Source organism: Carassius gibelio, chromosome B22 (assembly GCF_023724105.1).
Source record: "Carassius gibelio isolate Cgi1373 ecotype wild population from Czech Republic chromosome B22, carGib1.2-hapl.c, whole genome shotgun sequence".
In the NCBI taxonomy this organism is placed as follows: domain Eukaryota; kingdom Metazoa; phylum Chordata; class Actinopteri; order Cypriniformes; family Cyprinidae; genus Carassius; species Carassius gibelio.
Window position 1 is genome coordinate 41,042,334 of NC_068417.1, and position 5,000 is coordinate 41,047,333.

Sequence of the window (5,000 nt, forward strand, 5' to 3'; positions counted from 1 at the left end):
TGTACTGGCGATAAGATTGGCTGGTCTTTAAATAGCCCTCTCTTTGCAGCAGACTTCGCTTACGGCCATACCATCCTGGCTATGCCTGATCTCGTCTGATCTCGGAAGCTAAGCAGGTTTGGGCCTGGTTAGTACTTGGATGGGAGACCGCCTGGGAATACCAGGTGCTGTAAGCTTTTTGGAAATTTTTCACTTAGTATATAATAATTTTGCCAAAAAATAGAGTCAATGCCAATCTCTGAATATTAGCAGGTTTGGGCCTGGTTAGTACATGGATGGGAGACTGCCTGGGAATACCAGGTGCTGTAAGCTTTTTGGACATTTTTCACTTAGTATATAATAATTTTGCCAAAAAATAGAGTCAATGCCCGATCTCTGAATATTTGCAGGTTTGGGCCTGGTTAGTACATGGATGGGAGACTGCCTGGGAATACCAGGTGCTTTAATCTTTTTGGAAAATTTCACGAATTATATAATAATCTTTCATTTAAAAAAAAAAAAAAAAAAAAAGAGTCAATGCCCGATCTCTGAATCTTGGCAGGTTTAGGTCTGGTTAGTACTTTGATGAGAGACTGCCTAGGAATACCAGGTGCTTTAAGCTTTTGGGTTTTCATTCCTACTTATATAATGTACTGGCGATAAGATTGGCTGATCTTTAAATAGCCCTCTCTTTGCAGCAGACTTCGCTTACGGCCATACCAACCTGGCTATGCAGGATCTCGTCTGATCTCGGAAGCTAAGCAGGTTTGGGCCTGGTTAGTACTTGGATGGGAGACCGCCTGGGAATACCAGGTGCTGTAAGATTTTTGGACATTTTTCACTTAGTATATAATAATTTTGCCAAAAAATAGAGTCAATGCCTGATCTCTGAATATTAGCAGGTTTGGGCCTGCTTAGTACATGGATAGGAGACTGCCTGGGAATACCAGGTGTTTTAATCTTTTTGGAAAAGTTCACGAATTATATAATAATCTTTCATAAAAAAAAAAAGAGTCAATGCCCGATCTCTGAATCTTAGCAGGTTTAGGTCTGATTAGTACTTTGATGAGAGACTGCCTAGGAATACCAGGTGCTTTAAGCTTTTGGGTTTTCATTCCTACTTATATAATGTACTGGCGATAAGATTGGCTGATCTTTAAATAGCCCTCTCTTTGCAGCAGACTTCGCTTACGGCCATACCATCCTGGCTATGCCCGATCTCGTCTGATCTCGGAAGCTAAGCAGGTTTGGGCCTGGTTAGTACTTGGATGGGAGACCGCCTGGGAATACCAGGTGCTGTAAGCTTTTTGGAAATTTTTCACTTAGTATATAATAATTTTGCCAAAAAATAGAGTCAATGCCAATCTCTGAATATTAGCAGGTTTGGGCCTGGTTAGTACATGGATGGGAGACTGCCTGGGAATACCAGGTGCTGTAAGCTTTTTGGACATTTTTCACTTAGTATATAATAATTTTGCCAAAAAATAGAGTCAATGCCCGATCTCTGAATATTTGCAGGTTTGGGCCTGGTTAGTACATGGATGGGAGACTGCCTGGGAATACCAGGTGCTTTAATCTTTTTGGAAAATTTCACGAATTATATAATAATCTTTCATTTAAAAAAAAAAAAAAAGAAAAAAAAAAGAGTCAATGCCCGATCTCTGAATCTTGGCAGGTTTAGGTCTGGTTAGTACTTTGATGAGAGACTGCCTAGGAATACCAGGTGCTTTAAGCTTTTGGGTTTTCTTTCCTACTTAAATAATGTACTGGCGATAAGATTGGCTGGTCTTTAAATAGCCCTCTCTTTGCAGCAGACTTCGCTTACGGCCATACCAACCTGGCTATGCCGGATCTCGTCTGATCTCGGAAGCTAAGCAGGTTTGGGCCTGGTTAGTACTTGGATGGGAGACCGCCTGGGAATACCAGGTGCTGTAAGCTTTTTGGACATTTTTCACTTAGTATATAATAATTTTGCCAAAAAATAGAGTCAATGCCTGATCTCTGAATATTAGCAGGTTTGGGCCTGCTTAGTACATGGATAGGAGACTGCCTGGGAATACCAGGTGTTTTAATCTTTTTGGAAAAGTTCACGAATTATATAATAATCTTTCATAAAAAAAAAAAAGAGTCAATGCCCGATCTCTGAATCTTAGCAGGTTTAGGTCTGATTAGTACTTTGATGAGAGACTGCCTAGGAATACCAGGTGCTTTAAGCTTTTGGGTTTTCATTCCTACTTATATAATGTACTGGCGATAAGATTGGCTGATCTTTAAATAGCCCTCTCTTTGCAGCAGACTTCGCTTACGGCCATACCATCCTGGCTATGCCCGATCTCGTCTGATCTCGGAAGCTAAGCAGGTTTGGGCCTGGTTAGTACTTGGATGGGAGACCGCCTGGGAATACCAGGTGCTCTAAGCTTTTTGGAAATTTTTCACTTAGTATATAATAATTTTGCCAAAAAATAGAGTCAATGCCAATCTCTGAATATTAGCAGGTTTGGGCCTGGTTAGTACATGGATGGGAGACTGCCTGGGAATACCAGGTGCTGTAAGCTTTTTGGACATTTTTCACTTAGTATATAATAATTTTGCCAAAAAATAGAGTCAATGCCCGATCTCTGAATATTAGCAGGTTTGGGCCTGCTTAGTACATGGATGGGAGACTGCCTGGGAATACCAGGTGTTTTAATCTTTTTGGAAAATTTCACGAATTATATAATAATCTTTCATAAAAAAAAAAAAGAGTCAATGCCCGATCTCTGAATCTTAGCAGGTTTAGGTCTGATTAGTACTTTGATGAGAGACTGCCTAGGAATACCAGGTGCTTTAAGCTTTTGGGTTTTCATTCCTACTTATATAATGTACTGGCGATAAGATTGGCTGGTCTTTAAATAGCCCTCTCTTTGCAGCAGACTTCGCTTACGGCCATACCATCCTGGCTATGCCTGATCTCGTCTGATCTCGGAAGCTAAGCAGGTTTGGGCCTGGTTAGTACTTGGATGGGAGACCGCCTGGGAATACCAGGTGCTGTAAGCTTTTTGGAAATTTTTCACTTAGTATATAATAATTTTGCCAAAAAATAGAGTCAATGCCAATCTCTGAATATTAGCAGGTTTGGGCCTGGTTAGTACATGGATGGGAGACTGCCTGGGAATACCAGGTGCTGTAAGCTTTTTGGACATTTTTCACTTAGTATATAATAATTTTGCCAAAAAATAGAGTCAATGCCCGATCTCTGAATATTTGCAGGTTTGGGCCTGGTTAGTACATGGATGGGAGACTGCCTGGGAATACCAGGTGCTTTAATCTTTTTGGAAAATTTCACGAATTATATAATAATCTTTCATTTAAAAAAAAAAAAAAAAAAAAAGAGTCAATGCCCGATCTCTGAATCTTGGCAGGTTTAGGTCTGGTTAGTACTTTGATGAGAGACTGCCTAGGAATACCAGGTGCTTTAAGCTTTTGGGTTTTCATTCCTACTTATATAATGTACTGGCGATAAGATTGGCTGATCTTTAAATAGCCCTCTCTTTGCAGCAGACTTCGCTTACGGCCATACCAACCTGGCTATGCAGGATCTCGTCTGATCTCGGAAGCTAAGCAGGTTTGGGCCTGGTTAGTACTTGGATGGGAGACCGCCTGGGAATACCAGGTGCTGTAAGCTTTTTGGACATTTTTCACTTAGTATATAATAATTTTGCCAAAAAATAGAGTCAATGCCTGATCTCTGAATATTAGCAGGTTTGGGCCTGCTTAGTACATGGATAGGAGACTGCCTGGGAATACCAGGTGTTTTAATCTTTTTGGAAAAGTTCACGAATTATATAATAATCTTTCATAAAAAAAAAAAGAGTCAATGCCCGATCTCTGAATCTTAGCAGGTTTAGGTCTGATTAGTACTTTGATGAGAGACTGCCTAGGAATACCAGGTGCTTTAAGCTTTTGGGTTTTCATTCCTACTTATATAATGTACTGGCGATAAGATTGGCTGATCTTTAAATAGCCCTCTCTTTGCAGCAGACTTCGCTTACGGCCATACCATCCTGGCTATGCCCGATCTCGTCTGATCTCGGAAGCTAAGCAGGTTTGGGCCTGGTTAGTACTTGGATGGGAGACCGCCTGGGAATACCAGGTGCTGTAAGCTTTTTGGAAATTTTTCACTTAGTATATAATAATTTTGCCAAAAAATAGAGTCAATGCCAATCTCTGAATATTAGCAGGTTTGGGCCTGGTTAGTACATGGATGGGAGACTGCCTGGGAATACCAGGTGCTGTAAGCTTTTTGGACATTTTTCACTTAGTATATAATAATTTTGCCAAAAAATAGAGTCAATGCCCGATCTCTGAATATTTGCAGGTTTGGGCCTGGTTAGTACATGGATGGGAGACTGCCTGGGAATACCAGGTGCTTTAATCTTTTTGGAAAATTTCACGAATTATATAATAATCTTTCATTTAAAAAAAAAAAAAAAGAAAAAAAAAGGGGTCAATGCCCGATCTCTGAATCTTGGCAGGTTTAGGTCTGGTTAGTACTTTGATGAGAGACTGCCTAGGAATACCAGGTGCTTTAAGCTTTTGGGTTTTCTTTCCTACTTAAATAATGTACTGGCGATAAGATTGGCTGGTCTTTAAATAGCCCTCTCTTTGCAGCAGACTTCGCTTACGGCCATACCAACCTGGCTATGCCGGATCTCGTCTGATCTCGGAAGCTAAGCAGGTTTGGGCCTGGTTAGTACTTGGATGGGAGACCGCCTGGGAATACCAGGTGCTGTAAGCTTTTTGGACATTTTTCACTTAGTATATAATAATTTTGCCAAAAAATAGAGTCAATGCCTGATCTCTGAATATTAGCAGGTTTGGGCCTGCTTAGTACATGGATAGGAGACTGCCTGGGAATACCAGGTGTTTTAATCTTTTTGGAAAAGTTCACGAATTATATAATAATCTTTCATAAAAAAAAAAAAGAGTCAATGCCCGATCTCTGAATCTTAGCAGGTTTAGGTCTGATTAGTACTTTGATG

General features: G+C 40.4%; 9 non-coding genes across 9 annotated transcripts; all 9 read left to right on the forward strand.

Annotated features, from left to right (window-relative positions):
* The first annotated feature begins 57 nt into the window (after positions 1 to 57).
* Positions 58 to 176, forward strand: LOC128000619 (5S ribosomal RNA). Its single transcript, XR_008173402.1, has one exon. It is a non-coding gene; the product is annotated as a 5S ribosomal RNA (ribosomal RNA).
* A 509-nt stretch (positions 177 to 685) lies between these two features.
* On the forward strand, positions 686 to 804 carry LOC128005411 (5S ribosomal RNA). The gene has a single exon (XR_008178064.1). It is a non-coding gene; the product is annotated as a 5S ribosomal RNA (ribosomal RNA).
* Positions 805 to 1,165: 361 nt separating this feature from the next.
* LOC127996125 (5S ribosomal RNA) lies at positions 1,166 to 1,284 on the forward strand. Its single transcript, XR_008169042.1, has one exon. It is a non-coding gene; the product is annotated as a 5S ribosomal RNA (ribosomal RNA).
* A 514-nt stretch (positions 1,285 to 1,798) lies between these two features.
* On the forward strand, positions 1,799 to 1,917 carry LOC127999608 (5S ribosomal RNA). The gene has a single exon (XR_008172421.1). It is a non-coding gene; the product is annotated as a 5S ribosomal RNA (ribosomal RNA).
* Positions 1,918 to 2,279: 362 nt separating this feature from the next.
* On the forward strand, positions 2,280 to 2,398 carry LOC128003876 (5S ribosomal RNA). The gene has a single exon (XR_008176588.1). It is a non-coding gene; the product is annotated as a 5S ribosomal RNA (ribosomal RNA).
* A 498-nt stretch (positions 2,399 to 2,896) lies between these two features.
* Positions 2,897 to 3,015, forward strand: LOC128000620 (5S ribosomal RNA). Its single transcript, XR_008173403.1, has one exon. It is a non-coding gene; the product is annotated as a 5S ribosomal RNA (ribosomal RNA).
* A 509-nt stretch (positions 3,016 to 3,524) lies between these two features.
* On the forward strand, positions 3,525 to 3,643 carry LOC128004233 (5S ribosomal RNA). The gene has a single exon (XR_008176927.1). It is a non-coding gene; the product is annotated as a 5S ribosomal RNA (ribosomal RNA).
* Positions 3,644 to 4,004: 361 nt separating this feature from the next.
* LOC127996126 (5S ribosomal RNA) lies at positions 4,005 to 4,123 on the forward strand. The gene has a single exon (XR_008169043.1). It is a non-coding gene; the product is annotated as a 5S ribosomal RNA (ribosomal RNA).
* Positions 4,124 to 4,637: 514 nt separating this feature from the next.
* Positions 4,638 to 4,756, forward strand: LOC127999609 (5S ribosomal RNA). Its single transcript, XR_008172422.1, has one exon. It is a non-coding gene; the product is annotated as a 5S ribosomal RNA (ribosomal RNA).
* The last annotated feature ends 244 nt before the right edge of the window (positions 4,757 to 5,000 follow it).